Genomic DNA, 24430 nt, shown 5'->3' with positions numbered 1-24430 from the left:
TATTCAAGGTTATGGTATCGCACTGAACACAATGAAAAATACACGAGAACCACAGAGATCACTTGTTACTGTGACACCACTTACCAGACAGACAAACTGCTCACACACAGATGACCAGCATCACACACAGAGACCAAAAGGCAGCTGCCAGGCTACCCCACGGGCAGTGGGTCCACAGTGAGCCATGTGCCTGAGGGCCCAACCTGCACCTGCACTCGCGTACGGCTCCCTCCACCGGCCCCAGGTGTGGGCTGTGAGTGTTGGTGTGCAGAAGCGGTGATGCATTTTAACTTTTTATAATACAGTTGTGCGTATTTTATGGTAGTGAATAATAAGCTGACTCGTGTGTACGTACATATATTCCATGCGTTCATGATAAACCCAAGTTTAAAAAATATAGTTCTATACAGTTCACTGGCAAGTTTTCTTCAGATTGTCACAAATGTCCAAACATTTTTTTACAATATATTGATTGAAAAAATCTGCATGTTAGTAGATCCACGCAGTTCAAACCTGTTGTTCAAGAGTCAACTGTAAAGTCACTGGGTTTTCTAATATAGACCTTTTAGTGCTATAATTTCCCCATAAACACAGCTTTAGCAGCATCCCATAAATTTTAATATCCTGTGTTTTTCGTCTTTATTCAGTTCAAAATACCATTTTCATTTTTTATTATTTTTAGGGAAGAGAGATTTTATTCATACTTATGATTAGATCATTACTACATTTAAAACAGTTTTTTCTTTTTTATTGAGTTTATTGGGGGTGACACTGGTTAATAAAATTATCTAGGTTTCAGGTGTACAATTCTATATACACCATCTGTCTATTGTACTGTGCGCTCATCACCCACGTGAAGTCTCCTCCCATCACCATGTATCCCCCTTTTACCCTCTTCCACCCCCTCCCTGGAAACCACTAGACTGTTGTCTGTGTCTATGTTTGTTTTTGTTTTTTACTTAAATCCCTTCACTATTTTCACCCAGCCCTGCAATTTCTTTTTATATCTTCTTTGACCATTGAACAGATTTATACGTGATTTCCGTTTCCAGATACTGAAGGATTTTCAAGACCTGTCTCTTACTGATTAAAAAAAATTTTTTTTTCTTTATTGACTAGAGAGAGAGAGGAAGGGAGAGGGAGAGAGAGAGAAACATCAATGAGAAAGAACATCAATTAGCTGCCTCCTGCATGCCCCCCACTGGGGATCGGGCCCACAACCTGGGTTTGTGTCCTGACAAGAATCGAACCGGCGACCTCTTGGTGCAGGGTCGACGCTCAACCACGGAGCCACACCCACTGGACTGTCTCTTACTGATTTCTAATTTCATCCCACTGGGAAATTAAATTAACACAGTTTTTATTAATTTAATTATTTTAAATCTATTGAGACAATTTATGGCTCTCCCATCACGTAAGAATTTCAAAGATATAGGGAGCTGCTTATCATGGCTCCATGATGTGTTATTACTATTTATATATTAAAAAAACTGGCAGAGCCCCGGCCAGTGTGGTTCAGTTGGCTGAAGCATCGTCCCATACACTGAAGGGTGGTGGGTTCGATTCCAAGTCAGGGCACATACCCAGGCTGTGGGTTCGATCCCCTGAAGGGACATATGTGGGAGGCAACCAACCGATTGATGTTTCTCTCTCACATCAACCAATCAACCAATCAAATATGTGTAGAAAACTGCAGGTACTAAAATTGTAGAGCTCAATAAATTTGATCCAAACACAGCAACTAACTAACATACAGATCGAGATAAATACTACAAGATCCGAAAGCCACCTGTGATTTCCATGGCCATCTCCCACGTGACGTCCCAAGACGAACGCGGTTTCAGTCACAGATCAGTACACAGAACAGACACAGGCGAAGCAATTTCCGGAAGGGACCAAGCAGCCCGTACAGAACATGGCATCCACAGCGATACGCTCACACCCGTAAGCGCAAACGAAACCTCTGCTCAAGTCTACCACACCCTGGGCCATGCCAGAGACACAAAATTACTCCAAAGTAATAAAATCATTTTAAAGTATGTTTTCCCATAATATGGAATTATTAGATATCAGTAATAAAAACAAAAACAAAAAAGAAAAAGCCCAACTGCTCAGAAATTAAGCAATGCCCATCTAAATAATCCATAATTCAAAACTAAATCCACAGAGCAGTTAGGAAACGCATCTGAGTGAGAAACAGAAAAGATGCAAAGTGCCAAACTCACTCAATGCAGCTGAAAAGTGCTTACCGGGAACTTTAGAGAAAAAAAGCCATATAATAAAATTTGAAAAGGCCTCAAAACAGTCTATTATATTTTACAAGAGTCTAGATAAAGAAAAACGAACTACAGAAGAGCACAGAAGAAAACGAGGTGAAGGCCAGGAACCAGCATGATGGTAGCCATGCAAACAACAAAAATTAATAGTTTGCAATAACGTGACTGAAACCCTCCACGTCAGATTCGTCGAGAAGAGATAACAAAATGTTCACATGTAAGTGACATGCAAGGTGACAAGGACACACCGCTAACCAACATACAACAACAAATTTCATGTTGCAAATACATTTTCATCTGACAAGAAAGAATCTTGAGCAAAGATTCTTCAGTCATAAAGAGGACAAAGTTATGTAATTCCATTTTTTTTTTTTTATCCTCATTCCAGGACATCTTTCCATTTTTTGTATAGACAGAGTGGGAGGGAGAGAGAGGAAGAGAGAGAGAGGGAAACATCGATGTGAAGGGACACATCGAGTGGCTGCCACCCGCACGACCAACCAGGGCCGGGGACAAACTGCAACCGAGGTACATGCCCTTAGCGGGGACCGAACCCGGGTCTCTCAGGACTGCGGGCGGACGCTCTAACCGCTGAGCCAAACCGGCCAGGGCTGTAATTCCATTTTTTAATAAACTTTAAAAAAGCATGTAAACATGAAATACTTTTCAGAAGGAGAAGCATTTGCAAAGAGGCCGAGCTGGTCAGAGAGGAGGGTTCGTGAGCATGACCAGCCGCTTCCGGGTCCGAGTCCTGTGCGACCAGAGGCCAGTGACCGGCCATTTATGGAACACACATCATCATCAATATGTACTCTTTGGATCGAGGCAGGAACCCCAACTCCATGAATCTGTGTCTACTAATGGTAACAAATACACAAAATCGGGGTTTGTGAGAATGTGCTTTCTAAGTAAAACCAGGCCCCTCGATCCTGCTCTCTCCGCAAGCCTGCTCAAAGGTTCTAGACTTAATTTCCATATTTGGCAGAGTTAACTGTCTCCTTGATCGCTGATAATTTTTTTTAAATCCTCACCCAAGGATATTTTTCCATTTATCTTCAGACAGAGTGTGTGTGTCGTGAGAGGGACATATCAACTGGCTGCCACCTGCATGACCCCGGCCAGGGCCGGGGACCCAACCACAACAGAGCCCTTGAGCAGAATCGAACCCTCACTCTTGGTCCGCAGGCTGATGCTCTGGCCAGGGCTCAATGACATTTTTTAAAGCTGTTTCTCAGGTCCTGGCCAGTTTGGCTCAGCGGTCAGAGCGTCGGCCTGCGGTCCTGAGAGACCCGGGTTCGGTTCCCGCTAAGGGCATGTACCTCGGTTGCAGTTTGTCCCCGGCCCTGGTTGGTCGTGCGGGTGGCAGCCACTCGATGTGTCTCTTTCACATTGATGTTTCTCTCTCTCTCTCTTCCTCTCTCTCCCTCCCACTCTGTCTGTACAAAAAATGGAAAAATGTCCTCGGGTGAGGATAAGAAAAAATAAAAATAAAAAAAATAAAAATAAAGCTGTTTCTCAGTTCTTTAGAATGACCTTCTGTGGTTCTAGAGGATAAACGTAAATAAGTAAACACTAGGTTACACATTAATATAAAAGTAAGTACTATTGGACAGAAGCTGGGACAGAACTTTGCCGAGAAGAAGAGCTGACCTGTCCTTTTATCCGAGGGCATCAGTCACTAGTTCCCAGGCAACACACCATCTTCACCCCAGCTTTCCAGTGAGGACCCCTCTTCCTTAGGCATATTGCAAGTTTAATAAGAGATAACGACGCTATATTTCCATCTCTCCAAGTACTGCCATTAACATATTCTTTTTTTTTTAACCCAAAACAGGATTGACATTTGAACTATTTTGTGTTTCAAAAAAAATATTGCAACACCCCCCAAAAGGAGTTGACCCTTTATCCGCGTCCGAGGAGAGTCCTGCCGGTGGCACCTCTTCATCACCGCGGCGGCTGGCGACCCGTGTGTTTTCATTCACTTGACTGGGGTGAAAGGGTTTCACCGACACAGGTTTCAAGCGTTCATTTCTAAGACACAACATCTGTATGTTGTACAGTGTCTTCACCGCCCAAAGTCAAACCGTCTTCCGTCAGCACATATTTGGACCCGGTTCCCCAGCACCTCGTCCCCCTGGGAACCGCCATGTCGCTGTCTGTGTCTGTGAGATTTTCACAGCAAAAGAAACTGCCAATAAACCTGAAAGGCAACCAACCCAATGGGAGAGGGTGTTTGCAAACAACAGCCCCGACCAGGGGCTAATATCCCAAATGCAGAAAGAACTCTTCAACTCAACACCAGCAAACAATGGGCAGAGGGCCTGAACAGACACCTCTCCCAACAGAACACACACGGCCAGCAGGTGTGGCGAGATGCCCCACGTCACCAGCAATCAGGGAAATTCAAATCAAAGCACAGCGACACCGCCCCACACCTGTCGGGATGGCTGTTACCAACAAGACAAGTATACAAGTGTTGGGGACGCCGCGGACAAAGGACCCCTCCTTCGCAGCTGGGATGCCGACTGGCCTGGGAACAGCCGATAGTCACATGAGGCTCTCAGAGAATTAAGGACAGACTTACCGCGCGACCCGGCAACCCCTCTTCCGGGCATCTACCCAAAAACTTGAAAACACTGACTTGCAAAGACACATGCACCCACACTCACTGCAACACTATTCACGATCGCAAACACCTGGAGACAACCCAGGTCCCGCGGCAGGATGAGCGAACACGATGTGGCACCTGCTCCACGCGGTGGAGTGCGGAGCGGCCACAAGCCCAGATGACACTGCACCTGCCACAACATGGATACACTGTGAGAACATCATGCTCAGCAACGTCGGACAGAAGAGGCCAAGTACCACATGATGTCACTCACGTGAGACAGAAAACCGAAAGCGACAGATGAACGAACAAGGAAAAGAACGTGCGACTCATCGTGTGACGCCTTCGCGGTCTGAGACAGGCTCCCGGACCAGCTGCGCTGTGGGCGGCAGTGAACCCGCGTCGGTCTGCGGAGAGAAAGGAGACGTGGAAATGTAAAGGTGGTGCGCCCACAAACACCTCCTGCAGCACACGTCTCTACTCAGAAACCCCAATAATTAAACAGATGGCGAGTCCCTGGCACTATTTTGGCATGTTTGGTTTTCGCTACAATTAAGTTTTGATCCAATAGGAAATCACTAAAAAGTCTCTCAATTTCTACATTCTTCCATCAAAGCAAAGAGAGCTGACAGGGAAGGAGGGACAGAGATGGAGCTGCAGGTGAGCCTGGTGAGGCCCTACGAGGGGAGGCCCCGTCGCATGAATGTTTTCAAACAAGGCTCTAGACGGGATGGGGGCACATTTTCCTGCCGAGGACCATGTGCACATTTATGACATCATTTGTGGCCAAACAAAATTGTCAACTTGAAAATTAGCCTGGCTGGCCCCAGACAGAGAGGTCCCGGTTCGATTCCTGGTCAGGGCACATACCCGGGCTGCAGGCTCGATCCCAGTAGAGGGCGTGCAGGAGGCAGCTGATGTTTCTCTCACATCGATGTTTCTATCTTGCTCCCCTTTTCTCTAAAAACAAATCAATACAAACATATTTTTAAAAAATCAGCTACTCTATCTGGTGAGGCTAATTTGGGGAGGCATGTGGTGTGAGCTGGTACTGAGTTCACGAACGGTCCCCACCCGCCTCAGGACCGGTCACAGAACAGTCGACGTGTCAATTCCGAAAGATCTTCGGTCCTCACCTGTCCTCTGGAGCCGAAGGCCAGCCTCTGCTTCTGCAAAACCTGACAAACAGCAAAGGCAGAGTTAGAAACATTCAGCAGAGAAAACCACAGAGAACACAGGGGTCTCCTGCCATCATTTAATATGCAGCCCCCCGCTTCGGTCCAGTCCTAATGAGACCTTCAGCATCCGCCGCGGTGGCTCGTCTCCTTGTTAATCCAATCTTTATTCTGGGTCCTCATTCAGTTCCAGAACCGACTTCCTACACATAGAATCCATCTACCTCTGTGTTCGAAGTCAGCGAAAGGAAGCGAGTCTTGGATCACTGCTCATACCTACAGGGCAACCGTCTCCTTAGCAGGACACCGGGCCCCGGTCTGAGAGCGAGACAAAGCTCACAGCTGCTCCGGTGCCACCGAGGCTCCGTGGACAGAGCCCGGCTCTAGCGTCTCGGCTGTCCTGGTGAGGGCCACACATCTGGACCTCAGGCTGACATCTGGACCGAGTCCCTCAGACCCTCAGACCCTGTGCTCCTGGCAGATCCAGACACGGCCCCTCCCCAAACTAGCACTCCCTCGGCCAGGCTTGCCGAGCACAGGCTCCTTGGCGACCAGCAGAAATGAGAAGAGCGTGCGCAGCCGGGGGTGCAGGAGCAGGAACGAGAAGCGAATGTGCGCAGATGGGGGTGCAGGAACGAGAAGCACGCGTACGCATATAGGAGTACAGGAGCAGGAACGAAAAGTGCGCGCGTATGCAGACGGGGGAGCAGGAGCAGGAACGAGAAGGGCACGTGCGCAGACGGGGGAGCAGGAGCAGGAACGAGAAGCGCACGTGCGCAGACGGGGGAGCAGGAGCAGGAACGAGAAGGGCACGTGCGCAGATGGGGGAGCAGGAATGAGAAGGGCACATGAGCAGACGGGGTGCAGGAGGACCCGCGGCCGCCAGCACGAACACACAGCCATCAGTCCACACTGCACCACCACACCTGCGGCCCTGCTCTGGCCCAGCCCCCGGCATGGCAGTGAATGTGACCCTGGCCCTGGCCGCTCTGGCTCAGTGCTTTCGATGAGCCGCCTGGGCGGTCCCTGCGTGAACACTGCGACCGCTGTCCGCTGTCGCGTTGCACGTCACATGTTCACCCGTTTCCCCTGAACTCTCCCCTTTCCAAATGCCAGTCCTCCTCCCTGCTGAGCAGGGCAAGTGATCACCGGCAGGTGTCTCGAGACTGGCAAAGCCCAAAGCTGTATTCCACCCAATGAGGACTCTGAAAAGACACTGGGAAGGGAAGAGTACCCTGTAAGTAAAGACAATGCCAAAAAATGCACGAAGCACATTTCTTTTCAGAACCCTTGTAAAATATCCTAAAAAAAATGCTTTTGTCATTTTCCTAATCTGGCTGACTATCCATTACTTGAATTCTGTTTAATACACTATTGTTTGCAAGAGCAACAAATGTTAATACCACTAATTGAAAATAAGCATTAGATAACCCGGCCAGTGTGGCTCAGTGGTTGAGCGTCAACCATGCACCAAGAGGTCGCCCGTTCGATTCCCGGTCAGGGCACATGCCCAGGTTGTGGGCCCGATCCCCAGGGTGGGGCATGCAGGAGGCGGCCCATCGATGTTCTCTCTAAACGATGTTTCTCTCTCTCTCCCCCTTCCTCTCTACCTAAAATCAATAAAGAAAAAAAAGAAAAGAAAAGAAAAGAAGCAATAGACAGAAAAAATATAACTGATTAGTACATGTAAAATATTAAAGACAAGACCCAGCAATGCAACAAATGATCAACAATTATGATTGGCTAGATAAAGCCTCAAAGCACATTAAGGAAGTCATTAAATTTCAAATAAAAATTTCTCAAGATATCAAGATGTAGGAAAAGTCAAGATAATATATTAGAATATAAATATAACCTACAAACAGAGAAGACTATAGATGTCCTTATAGTCTGATTAATTTGGGATAAAAAGGAAATATTTGGATATTTAAATGCTTCATTCCCATGGACTGACTGTCACAAAAAGTTCAGCCTCATGGACACTGAGATCCCAGTGAGCACACAAACGTCTCTGCTGCCTGAGACAAGCCCTGTTTGTCACATGTACTATCTCATCTCCATCCAAAAGACACGACACCCACTCACCTCAGTCATTACGGCAGTGACCACCAGCTTGCGAGATGCTCTCGCTGCAAGACACGGTGAGAGGAGAGAAGTTTTAAAAGTTGCCCTCGAGTGTGGCCTTCTCTGAGGAACTATGTGGCACCAAGAACACCCACGACCACGAGCAGGCCATGTTCATGGGGAAGTGGTCAGCTGGTTGCGTACAGGCACCCAAAACTCTATCAAGAAAATGCTGCCTCAGGACCCAAACCCGTGGCTCTAGAGGGAAATAAGGCCCCCAGCATCGTGTCACCAAACCTCCACCCGCACTGGGCGCCACCAAACCATCACCTGCACGGGGCCCAGCGTAATCCCATTTAGAATGATTTTTAAGTCATCATCTCTCTTCAAGACAATGTGAGTTCTCATCACTGGCCCAAGGAGGGCATTTTGCAGAGATGGGCTGCATGGCCCGTGGACGTGCTCACCAGAGAGGCCTGCTGGGCTGAGGACGGCAGGTGGCTGGAGACCTCCAGAGCCCAGTGCTGGAAGCGGCAGGACACAGAGAGCCAGGAAGCTCCAGGCCCAGTGAAACTCTCTTTTTGAGAACATGACCTGGAGAAAGAGAAGCAAGACGCTTTCTAAACAGCCTATTTCTTCACTCTTGGAACTGAAGTCAATGCACATTGTTGATTTATATGGTAATGATTGTTCCAGAAATGAATGACAAATAAATGAATAAAGATATGGTCCAGACCTGCTGGTGCAGCTCAGTGGCTTGAGCATCGTCCCAGGGACTGAGAGGTCCCGGTTGGACTCCTGGTCAGGGCACATGCCCGGGTTTCAGGCTCCATCCCCACTGGGGTGAGCAGGAGGCAACTGATGGACGTTTCTCTCTCACATCGATGTTTCTGTCTCTCTTTCCTTTCCTCTCTCTAAAAACATCAATAAGAACGTTAAAAAAAAAAAAAAAAGAAAGAAAGAAAGAAAGAAATGAGCCCTGGCTGGTTTGGCTCAGCAGTTGGCGCATCGGCCTGAGGTCGAGAGAGACCCGGGTTCGGTTCCCGCTAAGGGCACGTACCTCGGTTGCCGTTTGTCCCCGGCCCTGGTGGAGTTGTGCGGGTAGTGGCCACTCGATGTGTCCCTTTCACGTCAATGTTCCTCTCTCACTCTTCCTCTCTCTCCCTCCCACTCTATCTGAACAAAAAAAAGTGGGAAATGTCCTCGGGTGAGGATAAAAAAAGAAACGAGCCCGGCTGGTGTGGCTCAGTGGTTGAGCTTTGACCCTGCACCAAGAAGTCGCTGGTTCGATTCCTGGTCAGGGCACATGCCCAGGTTGTGGGCGAGACCCCCAGTGGGGGGCGTGCAGGAGGCGGCCAATTGATGTTCTCTCTCATCGATGTCTCTATCTCTCTCTAAAAGTAAATTAAAAAAAAAAAAAGGAAAGAACCAGTGGAAAGCTGAGCACTACTGGTCCTGGAGAACCCACCGCACCTGCATGAAAGGTGCCGGGAACCACTGGAAACCTCGGGCCTCAGAAGAGTCGCCGGGCAACCCTACTGATTACGGGGGAGCAGAGAACGAGTCCATGACGCCACACACGATGTTCCACGAGACACAGACACCTGGACACATGGGATTTCTGCTCATTTTTCCTGTTCCAGGAACCCCCACCCACCATGGAAACCCACGGGCTGGACCAAACCCCAGCAATACACCGTCAGTCCCGAGTTCCCGTCACTCTGACCACACCCCCAGAAGCAGTTCTGTCGCCTCACTGAGACCACGGCTGGAGGCCTCATTTCCGTGCACCCTGAGTCCAAAGCACAGATACAACAAGGATTCTGAAATAGTCTCAGCATCAGGCCCGTCACAGTTGTTTGAACAGATTTCTATCCGGCACCCTTCAGGGCGCCCGTACAGGAGAGGAAACGTGATGAACTGACTGGGGGGAAGCAACGAAGGCAAAGAACCAACAAAAGAAAACAAGATTTTCAAAACCCCTCAATTCTGTCAACAGACATGGTGAAACCCTGTGGTTTTGCAAAAGATCACATTCAGTTATCGGAGCTCAACAGCCCTTGGCCAGCGAGGCCCATGAGAAAAGATCACGGCTGCCGTTCTGCGTCGGGGGCCGCGGTGCGGTCCTCTCTGGCAGACCTGGAGTGATTCCAAACACGGCCATGAATTCAGTGTCCATCAGGGACAGGAGAGTCACTGGTCGCAATCTCTGCACAAACTTACAGGTCAGTTGTCCTGGTGCCCATTGAGAAAGAACGCTGCCCCGTTTGGTCTGATTCATTGCAGAAAGGGGGGAAATCGTTGGCTTCTGACTGGTCCCAGGCCCAAGGACAGACAGTCACAAAGAACTGAGCCTCATCGACACTGAGGTCTCACAGAGCACAGACACGCCTTCAAGGCCCGAAGGGAAGCCTCCTGCTGGGTCTCAAGGTCTATCTTGTCTCGGCCCAACACAGCAGACCCACTCACCTTAAACACTGACAGTGGCCACCACCTCGGAAGATGCTCTCACTGCAAGACACAATGAGAGGAGAGAAGTTTTAAAAGGGGCCCTCGAGTGTGGCCTTCCCTGAGGAACTATGTGGCACCAAATACACCCACGAACACGAGCAGGCTGTGTTGACGTGGACGTGGTCGGGGAGAAGCACACGGTTCTCTCAGGACACTGAACCCAATCCCGTGGTCTAGAGGGAAACAGATGCCCCAACATGGTGCCGCAAAACTGTCACCTCCACTGGGCCTCAGACTGATTCTGAGGATTATGTTTGAGTCATCACCTCTCTTCAAGACAATGTGAGTTCTCATCATTGACCCAGCGAAGGCCCTTCGGAAGCATCAGGACTGTGGCCCATTGACATGCTCACCAGAGACGCTTGCTGGGACTGCGGGCGCAGGGGGCTGGAGACCTGCCGTTCCAGTGCTGAAGAAGCCTGACGCAGAGGCCCAGCAACTATAGGCCAAACGAAACCACTTTTCGGAGAACAGGACCTGGAGAAAGAGCAGTAAGACCGCTGTCACCATGACCATGTCTGTCATTCTTGGAACTGAGAGTAATGCACTTTGCTCGTTTATGTGGTAACGATCATTCCAGAAACGAAGGAACGAATGAAGAAATGGATCAATGGAAAGCAGAGCATTTTGATAACTGATTCTAGACAAACAAAAACAACCAGTCATACAATTTTCACCGCATTTCATGAAAGGTGAAGAGAAGCCGTACTGCTCCTTCCTGGCGGCAAAACAACAGGTCTTAGCGGTGACACTGGGCGACCCTAGTGTGTGTGTTAAAATAGAGACTGACACACGACGTGGCATGTGATTTACTCCGTGAAACACAGATATCCTGACACATTAATTCTGCTCGCTGGCTGTGTCCCAGGCAATCCCGCCCACCACGGAAACCTTCAGGTGCAGCCGAAACACCAGAAATACATGTTCAGGCTCGAGTTCCTGTCACATCTGACACATCCCTCAATAAGCAATGTGTTTCCTAATGAAACATACAACTGGAGGCCTCATTCTTGTGCAAATTGAGTTCAAAGTAAAGATACAACGATGACTTTGAAATATTCTCCACATCAGGCCTATCCCAGTTGGTTCAATAGATTTCCATGTGGCATCTGTTCGGGCAACCTTCTCAGGAGAGGAAACACTATGAGTGGCGACCCAGTGGCCTGATTTTGGTGAAGCAATGAGGGCAAAGAACCACCAGAAGAAAACAGGATTTTCACACCCCACAATTCCGTCTGTGGACACGGTGAAACGTTACGGTTTTGTAAAAGATCACATTCAGTTATCCCAAGCTCAACACTGTTTGGCAAAAAGCCCAATGAAAACAGCTCACTGATGCACATCAATCTTGGACATCAGTCATGGCCCTTTCTGACACAAAGACCTTGTGAAATTCAAAAACTGACCACAACAATTATCATCTATCAAAAGCATGAGAGCTACTGTCCTCAAACTCTGCATAATCTGATATAAAAGTGGTTCAGAATCCCCTTGAAAAATAAATTAGCCCCAAGACATTGCGATTAATTTCAGATTGGAAGAAAACTACTGGATTTGCGTAGGTCCCCTTCCCAAAACTGACGCAAAAGGAATCACCTGCTATCGATGCAGCCACAGAGCACGCTGCCTGCTAGTCTCGGGGACTGACTGGTGTGTGTCCGACACAAAGATGCCCACTCGTGCCTAGCCGGTGTGGCTCTGGATTGAGCGTTTTCCCATGGACTGAGAGGTCCCCATTTGATCCTGGGCAGGGTACACTGCCCGGGATGCAGTCTTGATCTCCAGTAGGGGGCGTGCAGGAGGCAGCCGATCAATGTTTCTTTCAGAAAAAAAAATTTTTTTTTCTTTATTGCTATTTGAGAAAGAGGAAGAGGGAGAGAGAGCTAGAAACATCAATGAGAGAGAACACTGATTGGCTGCCTCCTGCACGCCCCCTACTGGGGATCGGGCCCACAACCTGGGCATGTGCCCTGACTGGGAACTGAACTGGCGACCTCTTGGTGCAGGGTCGACGCTCAACCACTGAGCCACACTGGCCGGGCCAATCAATGTTTCTCACATTAATGTTTCTATCTCTCTCTCTCCCTTCCTCTCTCTCTAAAAAAGTCAATAAAAAATATTTAAAAAAGACACCCACTCACCTTAATCATTAAGGCAGTGACCACCACTTTGCAAGATGCTCTCACTGCAAGACACAGTGAGAGAAGTTTTAAAAGAAGCCCTTGAGCCCTGGCCGGTTTGGCTCAGCAGATAGAGCATCGACCTGCGATCCAGAGAGACCCGGGTTCGGTTCCCGCTAAGGGCGTGTGCCTTGGTTGCAGTTTGTCCCCGGCCCTGGTTGGATTGTGCAGTTGGCGACCACTCGACGTGTCCCTTTCACGTTGATGTTTCTCTCTCTCTCTTCCTCTCTCTCCCTCCCGCTCTGTCTGAACAAAAAATGGAAGAATGTCCTCAGGTGAAGATTTAAAAAAAAAAAAAAAGTAGCCCTCGAGTGTGGTCTTCTCTGAGGAACTATGTGGCACCAAGAACACCCACAAGCACAAGCAGGCCGTGTTCACCGGAAAGTGGTCAGCTGGTCGGGTACAAGTACCCAAAACTCTATCAAGAAAATGCTGCCTCAGGACCCAAACCCGTGGCTCTAGTAGGAAATAAGGCCCCAGCGTGGCGCCACCAAACCGTCAGCTGCACAGGGCCCAGCACACTCACACTGAAACTTACCTTTAAGTCACCATCTCCCTACGAGATGACAGTTCTCATCACTGACCCAAAGGAGGCTCTTCAGAGGCATCGGCACGACGGCACCTTCCTGTGCTCACGGAGACGCTTCCTGGGACTGAGGACGGCAGGGGCCTGCAGACTGCACAGAGCCAGCGCCAGAAGAAGCCCGACAACAGTGCCTACCAGCCTCTGCGACAAAGGAGGATCGTTTCTGCGAGCTGGACCTGGATAAAGAAGATGCAGACAGACTTCTGCAGAGCCTGCTCGTCACTCCTATGAGTGATGCAGACGCACGTGCTCTCTGTGAGGTGAGGATGGTCCCAAAAGGCGTAAGTAAGTGACAAGCGAGAGACTCTGTACTACTGATTCAAGACAGAGAAATAAAATGGCTGTATTTACTACACACACACACACACTCACACACACACACTCACACACAGAGCATTTGTCATAAATGGTGAGGAAAAACCATACTGGTCATTCATGACATTAAAAACTAAAGGTTATGGATGAAACCATGGGGGAGACCTATCGCTTGAGGTAAAGCAGAGGACGACAACATGAAGTCTCTCCTGATTTCTTCTGTGAAACAGACACTGGGACACATAGCATTCTGCTCGCTGGCTGTGTTCCAGGCAACCCCACCCACCGGGGAACCTTCAGGTGGGGCCCAAACACCTTCCTTCCGAGTCCCCTCGCAGCTGCCACACCCCTGCAGAAGCCATGCAAGTGTTCCTCACCCAGACACACACCTGGAGGCCTCATCTTTGTGCAAATTAAATTCAAGGTAAAGATACAACAATGATTTAGAAATAGTTTCAACACTGGGCCTACCAACTTTAGTTTAAGTGTAAATTCCTTTAAAACAATGTTTTTTCTTTATTGATTTTAGAGGGGGAGATAGAAACATCGGTGAGAGAAACCATCGATTGGCTGCCTCCTGCACGCGCCCACTGGGGATTTGGCCCACAACCTGGGCATGTGCCCTGACCCGGAATCGACCCAACCACTTCTTGGCACATGGGTCAACACTCAGCCCCTGAGCTACAAGGGCCGGGCTCAAAGGTGGATTTCTACTGCAGCATGGTTTATGGCAGCCAAAACAAAAGAGAAAACACTATCAATGGAAAACAAGAGGCCAGAGTTTGAGAAAGGAAAAAAAGGTCAATAAAATAATTAAAAAAAACACCTGGATTTTCAAAAGCCCACAATTCTGTCCATGGACATGGTAAAACTGTATCATTTTGTACAAGGTCTGGTTCAATGACCCCAAGCTCAAGACTCTTTGGACACAAACACCCACGGGGAGGGATCACTGCCGCGGGGCTGCCTCTGGGGGCCACTGTCACGGTCCTTTTTGACACAAAGATCTTGAGAAATCCAACATGACCCATGACACTGAGCATCGGCTGAGGACAGGAGAGCCACGGGCCCCACACTCGGCACACGTTCACAGGCCAGCGGTCAGGAGCCCACTGAAGGCCCTCAGCCCCCGCACGGTCTGATTCATTCCAGAAAGGGGGGAAATCGTTGGCTTCTGACTGGTCCCAGGCCCAAGGACACAGTCACAAAGAACTGAGCCTCATCGACACTGAGGTCTCACAGAGCACAGACACGCCTTCAAGGCCCGAAGGGAAGCCTCCTGCTGGGTCTCAAGGTCTATCTTGTCTCGGCCCAACACAGCAGACCCACTCACCTTAAACACTGACAGTGGCCACCACCTCGGAAGATGCTCTCACTGCAAGACACAATGAGAGGAGAGAAGTTTTAAAAGGGGCCCTCGAGTGTGGCCTTCCCTGAGGAACTATGTGGCACCAAATACACCCACGAACACGAGCAGGCCGTGTTGACGTGGACGTGGTCGGGGAGAAGCACACGGTTCTCTCAGGACACTGAACCCAATCCCGTGGTCTAGAGGGAAACAGACTCCCCAACATGGTGCCGCAAAACTGTCACCTCCACTGGGCCTCAGACTGATTCTGAGGATTATGTTTGAGTCATCACCTCTCTTCAAGACAATGTGAGTTCTCATCATTGACCCAGCGAAGGCCCTTCGGAAGCATCAGGACTGTGGCCCATTGACATGCTCACCAGAGACGCTTGCTGGGACTGCGGGCGCAGGGGGCTGGAGACCTGCCGCTCCAGTGCTGAAGCAGCCTGACGCAGAGGCCCAGCAACTATAGGCCAAACGAAACCACTTTTCGGAGAACAGGACCTGGAGAAAGAGCAGTAAGACCGCTGTCACCATGACCATGTCTGTCACTCCTGGAACTGAGAGTAATGCCCTTTGCTCGTTTATGTGGTAACGATCATTCCAGAAATGAACGAAGGAATGAAGAAATGAACCAATGAAAAGTTGAGCATTTTGATAATTGATTCTAGACAAACAAAAATAACCAGTCATACAATTTTCACTACACAACCTACAGCATTTGTCATGAAAGCTGAAGAGAAGCCGTACTGCTCCTTCCTGGCGGCAAAACGAGCGGTCATAGAGGAAACTATGGGCGACTATTGCGCGTGTTAAAACAGAGCATGAGACATGAAGTCACGTGTGATTTGCTCCGTGACACAGATATCTGGACATACTGAATTTTGCTCACTTGCAGTATTCCAGCCAAAATGGACTCCTGCAGACCAGGCCAGAACAGCAGCTGGGCACTTTCAGTCCAAGCTCCGCTCACATCTGACACATCCCTCAAGAAGCAATGCACGTGTTTCCACGCTGAGATATACAACTGGAGGCTTCGTTTTTGTATAAATTTTAGTTCAAAGTAAAGATACAACGACAACTTTGAAATATTCTCAACATCAGGCCTGCGCGGTTGGTTCAATAGATTTCCATGTGGCATTTTTTTGGGCAACCTTCACAGGAGAGGAAACACTACGAATGGCGACCCAGTGGCCTGAATTTGGTGAAGCAACGAGGGCAACGAACCAACAGAAGAAAACAGGATTTTCAAACCCCACAATTCTGTCCGTGGACATGGTGAAACGTTACGGTTCTGTAAACATCACATTAGTTATCCCAAGCTCAACGCTGTTTGGCAAGCACCGCCATGAGAAGGGACCAATTGAGGCAGTTCTGTCTCTGGAGGCCATGGTCATGATTCTTTCTGACAGAGATCTTGGGCAATTTAAACAATGACCATGACACTGAGCATCCATTAAAGACAGGAAAACTACTGGCCCCAAGCTCTGCACAAACTCTCATGACCGTGGTTCAAGAGCCCATTGAGAAAGATCTTTTTTTTTTCCCAATTCAATTTGGATTTTTTAAATTTATTTTTGTTACAGATGTTTCTCCTTTTTCTCCCATTGACACCCTCTGCCCCTCATTCCCCGCCCTGTCCCCAGCATTGCTGTCCATGTTCATTGTTCATGCACACATGCATATAAGTTCTGTGTTTTATCTATCTCTCCCCCACCCCCTCTACTGGGGATTGTGTCTGTACCCCACTTCCATGTCTCTGGGACTATCCTGTTCTTCAGACTGTTATTTATGTTCATTATATTCCACAAATAAATGAGATCTTATGATACTTGTCTTTTTCTGTTTGGCTTGTTTCACTAAGAATAATACTTTCCAGGTCCCTCCATGTCGTCTCAAAGGATGAGATATCTTTCTTTCTTATGGCTGCATAGTACTCCATTGCGTACATGTACCACAGCTTTTTTTGTGTGTGTGTGGTATGTGCCCCTAGCAGGAACCAAACACGGGACTCTCTGTTCCGCAGGCCGACGCTCAACCGCTGAGCCAAACTGGCCAGGGCTACCACAGCTTTTTTATCAATTCGTCTACTGATGGACATTTGGGCTGTTTCCAGATCTTAGCTATTGTAAATAGTGCTGCTATGAACATGGGGATAACATATATTCTTCCTGATTGGTGTTTCAGGCTTCTTAGGGTATATTCCTAGAAGTGAGGTCACTGGGTCAAATGACAATGCAATTTTTAATTTTTTGAGGTAACACCATATTCTTTTCCATAGTGGCTGCACCAGTCTGCATTCCCACCAGCAGTGCACTAGAGTCCCCTTTTCTCCACACTCTCGCCAACACTTGTTTGATGATTTGTTGATGGCGGTGGTTCTGACTGGTGTGAGGTGATACCTCACTGTTGTTTTAATTTGCATCTCTCTGATGATTAGTGATGCTGAGCATTTCTTCATATGTCTCTTAGCCATTTGTATGTCCTGTTTGGAGAGGTGTCTAATTAGTTCCTCTGCCCATTTTTTAATTGGATTCTTTGTCTTCCTTTTGTTGAGCTGTATGAGCACTCTATATATTTTGGAAATTAACCCCTTATCTAATGTATTATTGGCAAATATGCTCTCCCATAGAATGGGTTGCCTTTCCATTTTGGTGGCTGTTTTTTTTTGTTGTGCAGAAGCTTTTGAGTTTGATGTAGTCCCATGTGTTCATTTTCTCCTTTGTTTCTGTTGCCTTAGGTGATGTATCAGTGAAAATTCTGCTGCGTATGATGTCTGAAACTTTGTTGCCTCTGTTTTCTTCTAGGATTTTTATGGATTCATGAGTCACATTTAAATCTCTTATCAATTTTGAGTTTATTCTTGTGTATGGTGTAAGCTGATGGTCTAGTTTCTTTTTTTGCATGCAGCTGTCCAATTTTCCCAACACCATTTATTAAAGAGGCTGTCTTTACTCCACTGTATGCTCTTGCCACCTCTATTGAATATTAATTGAGCATAATGTTTTGGGTCCATTTCTGGGTTCTCTGTTTTATTCCATTGATCTATCTGCCTGTTCTTATGCCAGTACCAGGCCGTTTTGATTACAGTGGCTTTGTAGTATAACCTAATATTTGGTATTGTGATCTCGCCTACTTTTTCCTTCTTTTTCAAGATTGCTATGGCTATTCAGGGACTTTTTTGGTTCCATATGAACTTCCGTATTGTTTCTAGTTCTGTGAAATATGATGTTGGTATTTTGATGGGGATTGCATTGAATCTATAGATTGCTTTGGGTATTATGGACATTTTAATGATGTTAATTCTTCCAATCCATGAACAAGGTATGTGCTTCCACTTTTTTATATCTTCCTCTATTTCTTTTTTCAATGACCTGTAGTTTTCTGCGAATAGGTCCTTTATTTCTTGGGTTAAGTTTATTCCTAGGTATTCCAATTTTTTTTTTGCTGCAATGGTAAATGGGATATATATATATTTTTATCCTCACCCGAGGACACTTTTCCATTTTTTGTTCAGGTAGAGTGGGAGGGAGAGAGAGGAACAGAGAGAGAGAGAGAGAGAGAAACATCGATGTGAAAGGAACTCATCGAGTGGCTGCCACCTGCACAACCGACCAGGGCCGGGGACAAACTGCAACCGAGGTACGCGCCCCTAGCGGGAACCGAACCCAGGTCTCTTAGGACCGCAGGCCGACGCTCTAACTACTGAGCCAAACCGGCCAGGTCTGGGATATTTTTTTTGTTTCTCTTTCTGTGAGTTCATCATTAGGGTATAAGAATGCTGCCGATTTCTTGACGTAAATTTTGTATCCTGTTACTTTGCTAAATTCATGAAGTCTAGTAGATTTTTGATAGAGTCTTTGGGGTTTTCTACGTATAATATCATGTCAACTGCGAATAATGACAATTTCACTTCCTCCTTTCCAATTTGGATCCCTTTGATTTTTTCTTCATGTCTGATTGCTGTGCCTGACTTCCAGTACTATGTTAAATAAGAGTGGCGAAAGCGGGCACACTTGTCTTGTTCCTGTTCTTAAGGAAAATGCTGTTGGCTGTAGGTCTTTCATATATGGCCTTTATTATGTTGAGATATGATCCCTTTATGTCGAGATATGATCCCTCTATGCCCAAATTGCTAAGCATTTTTATCAGAAATGGGTGCTGGATTTTGTCGAATGCTTTCTCAGCATCTATTGATATGATCATATGATTTTTACCTTTTATTTTGTTTATGTGGTGTATCACATTTATTGATTTGCAAATACTGTACCAGCCTTGTATCCCTGGGATGAATCCCACTTGGTCATGGTGAATATTTTTTTAGTGTATTGTTGGATTCAATTTCCTAGTATTTTGTTCAGGATTTTGGCATCTATGTTCATCAGGGATATTGGCCTGTAGTTTTCTTTGTAGTGTCTTTTTTTTGGTTCTGGAATTAGAATAATTCTGGCCTCATAAAATGACTTCCGAAGTCTTCCTTCTTCTTGAATTTTTTTGAAATAGTTTGAGGAAAATGGGTATTAGTTCTCTGAATGTTTGGTAAAACTCCCCCATGAAGCTGTCCGGGCCTGGGCTTTTGTTTGCTGGGAGAGTCTTGTTTACATCTTTAAATTCCTCTGTTGTTATAGGTCTGTTCAAGATTTCTATCTCTTCCCAATTCAGTTTTGGGAGACTATATGTTTCTAGAAATTTGTCCATTTCACTTGTTGCCATATAATTGTTCGTAATATTTATTAAAAATCCTTTGTATTTCTGTGGTGTCAGTTATTTTCTTACCCTCATTCGAGGACATTTTTCCATTTCTTTGCTCAGATAGAGTGGGAGGGAGAGAGAGGAAGAGAGAGCAAGAGAAACACTGATATGGAAGGGACACATCGAGTGGCTGCCACCCGCACGACCAACCAGGGCTGGGGACAAAATGCAACCGAGGTACATGCCCTTAGTGGGAACCAAACCCGGGTCTCTCTGGACTGCAGACCGACGCTCTAAACGCTGCACCAAACCAGCGAGGGCAGTTATTATTACTCTTTCATTTCTGATTTTGCCTATTTGGGTTCTCTCTCTTTGTTTCTTGGTGAGTCTAGCTAAGGTCCATCAATCTTGTTTATCTTTTCAAAGAACCAGCTCTTTGTTTCATTGATCCTTTGATTTTTTTTGGGGGGGGTCCTCCATGTCATTTATTTCTGCTCTGATCTTTACTATTTCCTTCCTTCTACTTGCTTGGGGGTTTTTCCTTTTGTTTGCTTCTAGTTCTTTAAATTGTGACGTTAGATAGTCAATTAGAAAATTTTCTTGTTTCTTGAGGTAGGCCTGTAGTGCTATGAACTTCCCTTTCAGAACTGCTTTCCCTGCATCCCATAGATTTTGTGTTGTTGTGTGTTCATTTTCATTGGTTTTCAGGAAGTTTTTAATTTCTTCCTTGATCTCCATGGTAACCCATTTATTGTTCAATTATATGCTATTTAGTAGCCTCCATGTTTTCAAACATCTTTGCATGTTCTTGTTGCAAATGATTTGTAGTTTCGTGCCATTGTGATCTGAGAAGATACTTGATATGACTTCAATCTTCTTGAACTTGTAGAGACTTAGTTTGTACCCTAACGTGTGGTCTATCTTTGAGAATGTCCCATGTGCACTTGAGAAGAATGTGATTTCTGCAGTTTTGGGGTGTAATTCTCTGTAGATATCTATTAAATCCATTTGATCTAGTGCTTCATTTAGAGTCTATGTATCCTTGTTAATTTTTCGTCTAGACGATCTATCCAGTGATGTCAGCATGGTGTTGAAGTCTCCTGCTATGATTGTATTGCTGTCGATTTCTCCTTTGAAGTCTCCTCCAGAAGATTTTCAATATATTTTAGTGCTCCAATATTGGGTGCATATATGTTTACCAAGGTTATATATTCCTGTTGGATAGATCCTTTCAATATTATGTAGTGGCCTTCTTCATCTCTAGTTATGGCCTTCATTTTGAAATCTAATTTATCAGTTACGAGTATTGCTACCCCAGCTTTTTTTTCCTTTCCGATTGCTTGAAATATTTTTTTCCATCCCTTCACTTTCAAGCTATGTGAGTCTTTTGTTGTGAGGTGGGTCTCTTGTAAACATTAATGTGGGTCATGCTTTCTTATCTAGTTAGCTACTCTGTGTCTTTTTCAGAGCATTCAAACCATTTACATTTAAGGTGATTATTGATATGTACTTATTTATTGCTATATTTGTTTAGTGTGATTATATTTTTCTTCCTATTCCTTCTACGAATTACAGCAGTCCTTTTTAGCTTATCTTGTAGTGCTGGTTTAGTATTAATACATTCCCTTAGCCTTTTTTTTGTCTGGGAAGCTCTTTATTTGACCTTCTATGTTGAATGACAGCCTTGCTGGGTAGAGTAGTCTTAGATTCAGATCCTTGTTTTTCACGACCTTGATTACTTCGTGCCATTCCCATCTGGCCTGTAGTGTTTCTGTTGAGAAGTCAGCCGAGAGCCTTATGGGGTTTCCTTTGTAGATAACCTGTTGCTTCTCTCTTGCTGCCTTCAGGATTCTGTCTTTAATTTTTCGCATTTTAATTATTATGTGTCTTGGTGTGGGCCTGTTTGGGTTCTTCTTACTTGGGGCTCTCTGTGCTTCTTGGACTTGAATGCCTTCTTCCTTCACCAAGTTAGGAAAGTTTTCTGTCACTATTTCTTCAAATATATTCTCTAACCTTTGCCAATTTTCTTCCTCTTCAGGGACTCCTATGATGCAAATGTTATTACATTTCCAGTTGTCCCACAGTTCTCTTAAGCTATCTTCCTGTTTTTTATTTATTTTTTTCCTTTTGGCTTTCTGATTGGTTGATTTTTTTCTATGCTGTCTTCTAATTCACTGATCCGGTCCTCAGCTTCCTCTACTCTGCTGGTTAGTCCTTCCAATGTCTTCTTTATTTCTGCTCTGTCATTCTTCATTTCCACTTGATTGGTTTTCAATGTTTCTATATCTTTACTCATGGTGGTGATGTCCTTACTCATGCTGTTGAGCTTCCTCAAAATCATGGCTCTGAACTCTACCTCTGATAATTTGCTTAAATGAATTTCATTTATCTCATCTTCTATAGAGTTATCTTGTTCTTTCATTTGGGATTTGTTTCTTTGTTTCACCATTTGGGCTATCTCTCAGTGGGTTTTGGAGCCTGCCAAATTTTCCCTGTGGGTGTTGGTGTTCTGCTGTTTGTGGCTCCCTGTACTGGGTTGGATGAGCCTGGGTGGGCCCACATTAAACACTGCTGTCAAGTCTTACTTTCCTGAGTAGATCTGTAAGCCCAGGAAAGGTTCAATTATCCTCTAGCTTTCTGCCTGGAGGCTAGTAGTCTCAGTTACTCAGGGCCTTGGAATGTAGCCCTGGTGTTCTGTGTAAGAGGATTTCCAGGGGGTGGGATAGAGGCTGGTTGTTAATGAGCCTCAATTTGCTTTTCTTTGCCTCACCTGGATAAGGCTAAATCTCCGAGGGAGGGGCTGCTGTTTTTCCCCACAGCTCTGGGAAGGAGCACACTGGCCACCATCCTTTGTGGCTGCTACTCAGCAAAAACTTTGAGTGCCCTTCAAATCCCGGGTGTCCCCACAGAGTTCCAGTCCAGCCTGCCCTCCTTCTGCCAGAGCCCAGGTGAGTGGCTGTAGTCAATCCAGTGCTCTGTTCCGGCTCTCTGCACTGTGGAGCAAGATTAGTATTTTATCCCCGAGGGCACTGCTCACAGCTAAGACTGCTGATGTCCGTGGGCTCCCAGCCTGCCACCCTCTCGCACCTCCGCAGATCCTACTGGTGTCCCTGGTTATATGGCCCTGTCCTGCTGCTTTTCTGTTGGTTTTTTCCCGAAGATTTGTCTTTATTTTAGTTGTAATTCCCGTTTGGTCCTGGGAGATCATCTGGGTAGCTTCCATTCATTCCGCCGCCATTTTCCTCTCCAAGAAAGATCTTAACTGCCTTTCAGTCTGATTTTTTTTTCAGATAGGAAGGAAATCTTTGGCTTTTATTGGTCCCATTCCCATGGATAGACAGTCACAAAGAATTTAACCTGCATCGATACTAAGATTTCAGCAAGCACACAAACATCTTTTTTTTTTTTTTTATCCTCACCCGAGGATATTTTTCCATTTTTGTACAGCTAGAGTGGGAGGGAGAGAGAGGAAGGGAGAGAGAGAGAGAAACATCGACGTGAAGGGACACATCAAGTGGCTGCCACCCGCACGACCAACCAGGGCCGGGGACAAACTGCAACCGAAGTACATGCCCTTAGCGAGAACCGAACCCGGGTCTCTCCAGACCACAGGCCGACGCTCTAACCGCTGAGCCAAACTGGCCAGGGCGCACACAAACATCTTTATTGCCTGAAAGGAAGCCTGCTGCTTAGTCTCATGTACTATCTCGTCTCTATCCAGGGCACAAGACACCCACTCACCTTAAATAGTAAGGCAACCACCTCCCACCTTGAGAAATAGTGTTACTGCAAGACACAATGAGAAAAGAAGTTTTAAAAGTTGCCCTTGAGTGTGGCCTTCTCTGAGGAACTATGTGGCACCAAAAACACCTATGAACATGAGCAGGCTGTGTTCACCGGGAAGTGGTCAGGTGGCCGGGTAGAGGCACCCCAAAGTCTATCAAGAAACTGCTGCCTCAGGAGTCCAACCCCATGGCTCTAGAGCAATGGTTCTCAACCTTCCTGATGCCGCGACCCTTTAATACAGTTCCTCATCTTGTGGTGACCCTCAACCATAAAATTATTTTCGTTGCTAATTCATAACTGTAATTTTGCTACTTTTATGTCTTAGGCGACCCCTGTGAAAGGGTTGTTTGACCCCCAAAGGGGTCGTGACCCACAGGTTGAGAACCACTGCTCTAGAGGGAAATAAGACTCCCCAACATGGTGCCACCAAACTGTCACCTGCACTGTGCCCAGCGTAATCCCATTGAGCATGAATTTTAAGTCATCACCTCTCTTCAAGACAATGTGAGTTCTCATCATTGACCCAACGAAGGCACTTCAGAAGCATCAAGACTGTGGCCCATTGACATGCTCACCAGAGATGCTTCCTGGGACTGAGGACGCAGGGGGGCTGGAGACCTGCAGTTCCAGTTCTGGAACAAGCCTGACGCAGAGAGCCCAGGAAGCTCTGGGCCCAGCAAAAACTTTTTTTTTTTTTTTTCAAACAGGACCTGGAGAAAGAGGAGCAAAACGGCTGGCTAAATGACCTATTTCATCACTTTTGCAACTGAAGCTAATGCATGTTGCTCATTTATGTGGTAATGATCATTCCAGGAATGAAACAAATGAATGAATAGTAAATAAAGAAGTGAACCAACAAATGTCTGAGCACTATCGATTCAAGAGAAAT

At 46.5% G+C, this 24430-nt stretch overlaps 6 non-coding genes across 6 annotated transcripts; all 6 read right to left on the bottom strand.

The window, feature by feature from the left end:
- Window positions 1-6479: 6479 nt before the first annotated feature.
- On the bottom strand, window positions 6480-6544 carry LOC118641040. Its single transcript, XR_004961508.1, has one exon. It is a non-coding gene; the product is annotated as a small nucleolar RNA SNORD109A (small nucleolar RNA).
- Window positions 6545-8460: 1916 nt separating this feature from the next.
- On the bottom strand, window positions 8461-8540 carry LOC118641046. Its single transcript, XR_004961513.1, has one exon. It is a non-coding gene; the product is annotated as a small nucleolar RNA SNORD115 (small nucleolar RNA).
- Window positions 8541-10859: 2319 nt separating this feature from the next.
- LOC118641049 lies at window positions 10860-10937 on the bottom strand. Its single transcript, XR_004961516.1, has one exon. It is a non-coding gene; the product is annotated as a small nucleolar RNA SNORD115 (small nucleolar RNA).
- A 2386-nt stretch (window positions 10938-13323) lies between these two features.
- On the bottom strand, window positions 13324-13400 carry LOC118641050. The gene has a single exon (XR_004961517.1). It is a non-coding gene; the product is annotated as a small nucleolar RNA SNORD115 (small nucleolar RNA).
- Window positions 13401-15315: 1915 nt separating this feature from the next.
- Window positions 15316-15393, bottom strand: LOC118641048. Its single transcript, XR_004961515.1, has one exon. It is a non-coding gene; the product is annotated as a small nucleolar RNA SNORD115 (small nucleolar RNA).
- An 8593-nt stretch (window positions 15394-23986) lies between these two features.
- LOC118641047 lies at window positions 23987-24066 on the bottom strand. Its single transcript, XR_004961514.1, has one exon. It is a non-coding gene; the product is annotated as a small nucleolar RNA SNORD115 (small nucleolar RNA).
- Between the last annotated feature and the right edge of the window lie 364 nt (window positions 24067-24430).

Source organism: Molossus molossus, unplaced genomic scaffold, assembly GCF_014108415.1.
Source record: "Molossus molossus isolate mMolMol1 unplaced genomic scaffold, mMolMol1.p scaffold_m16_p_24, whole genome shotgun sequence".
Lineage (NCBI taxonomy): Eukaryota > Metazoa > Chordata > Mammalia > Chiroptera > Molossidae > Molossus > Molossus molossus.
This window is presented reverse-complemented; position numbering and strand designations above follow the sequence as displayed.